Here is a 2,164-nt window from a genome sequence, read left to right on the forward strand (position 1 = left end):
GGGCCGGCGGGAGTCGGGGACGCCCTGAGCCAGAGCGCGAGACCCCCTCCCATCGAGGTCACGGCGAGCCGGGGGTCTCCTCTCTCCCACCTTGCCCAGGGCGGGCGGCGCAGTGCAGCGCGCGAGTCGCGGAAGCTCCCTCCCAGGCCCCCTCCCCAAATCATTCTTTGCGAACGCTTAGGAGGCCCGGGCGGAGGGGGCTTCGCGCCATTCCCTCCCCTCCCCCCTCTCTGTTGTCCCCTCTCCGCCCGATGTTGCTTCTCAGAGCCTCGCTTGTCGCGCAGAGCTGGTTGCGGCCGCAGAGCGGCCTGGCTGAGCGCGGGGCGGGCGGGAGCCTGTGCGGTTCTGGGGCCCTGCCCGGCGTGCAGGGCGCAGAGTGGTGGCGGGAGGCAGACTCGGCGTGACCACCCTCCACCCAGGCGAGACGCAGCGTGCCGTGTCCCCCTCCCGGGAGCTGTCCCCCTCCCTAGAGCTGTATGTCTTCCGCGTTGAGTTGGAAGCCCTTCGAGGGGGGATACGAGTTCAATAAATGAGATATGTGAACAAGAGGTGGGTCGCGAGCATCTGGGGGGAACAGTGGGTCCTCGACTGGGCCGGGAGTTATTTGGTCAATCGGCCTTTTAAGGGAGGCGGAGCCTCTGTGCTGCCCCAGGTGCCAGAAAGGGGAAAGGCCACTGGAGAGGTGGGAGGTGGAAGAGGCACTAGTCAGGGGCTGGGACAGGTGGCTGGGTCCATGGGGAGCCTGAGCCTCCTTTGGGGGCTGTGGGGAAGGCACTCCCTAACCCTTGTCACACCATCTGTGAGGACTGTCCTGGGGCGAGAAGAGGATGTGTGCGGAGGAGAACTAGGGAAAGAGGCCACGCAGCCAGCAGCCTTCCCCTGGGGTGCCACCGAGGTAGTGGCCCTCTGGCCCAAGTCTCCCTTCCAGCTGAACGTTTGCAGCAGGACTGAGCTCCAGGCACCTACTTTCACCCATACAAGAAGCCACCAGATGTTCTGCAGACCCTAGCTCCAGGCTCACAGGGAGGCTGGCCTGGAGAGAACGCTGGCTGGCAAGGGTGCAGAGGCTCCCCTGCTGTCCTCCCTCCACAGTGTGGCTGGTAGCCTTGTGGATGTGGCTGGGGTCCTGAATTCCAGAGACAGCCTGGGTTTCCCTGGAGGCTTGTCTGAGGCCCAGTGGGATCCCTGTGCCTGGCTTGGGCATTTCTCTCAACTGTTCCAGAATGATCTATCCCAGCCCTCATGCTCCTACCAGAGCTCCTTCCATCCCAGGTAGGGTTTGGGGCTGGGGGCAAGAAGGACCTTGAAGAGAGTGTTTGGGAAGGTGCTGGTTCTGAGCTTGACCCATCTCAGAGCAGAGCATAAGCCCTGCCAGGTCCCTCACTCATGCACAGCTGTTGGTTGTAAAGAACACCTTCTCATTTTCCTTATCAAGAAGGTGAGGGACAGAGCGCTATGGCATGGGGGATAGGGACTGCCCAAGGTGAAGGGAAAGGCCAGCAGACCCTCCAGCCCCCCAGACTCAGTCCTTCCATACCTCCATATTGCATTTGTGGCTGTCAGGCCTGGGAAGGGCCCACCAGACTGTGTCAGTTGCTCCAGGAGCCCAGCCAGGTGCCCCATCACCCTGGCCTCCTGTTCATCTTCCTTCAAGTTCAGGCCCTCCTGCTTTCTCTTCTCTTCTGCTTCTCCTGGAATGTTCCAGTGTCCTATTCCAACTCTCCCAAACAGCACAGTGTTTCTGCTTCTCTTCCATCTTCCTTCTGTTGGTCCTTACAGGGTGGCAGCTCTGCCTACCCACACGCACCCATGTGGTCTCCTCTGTCAGCTGCAGGGCCTGGCCTGAGGTCAGTCTCCCATCTGAAACTGTGGGTACTCAGGCCTCAGGGCTGTCCCCGGGGTGGGACCCGTTCCCCTGCATCCTCTGCATGGGGCCAAACCCCAGCCCTCCCTGGGATGCTTGGCCCCCTCTGTTGAGGACCTAAAGGTAAGGGAGAAGGAAGGCTCTGTCCAGAGCGATCCCCGTCCCCTCTTGGCTGAGGGCACTCCCAGCTGCAGCTGCCCTATCCCCAGCTGGTGCCCAGGCCATCCAGTGGGGTTTCTGCTTGTTTCCCTGCCCATACCTGCTAGGATATAGGCCAAAAGACGGGGGGGGGGGGGGGGG

The sequence above is a fragment of the Galeopterus variegatus genome, unplaced genomic scaffold (genome assembly GCF_000696425.1).
Source record: "Galeopterus variegatus unplaced genomic scaffold, G_variegatus-3.0.2 Scaffold233, whole genome shotgun sequence".
Classification (NCBI taxonomy): Eukaryota; Metazoa; Chordata; class Mammalia; order Dermoptera; family Cynocephalidae; genus Galeopterus; species Galeopterus variegatus.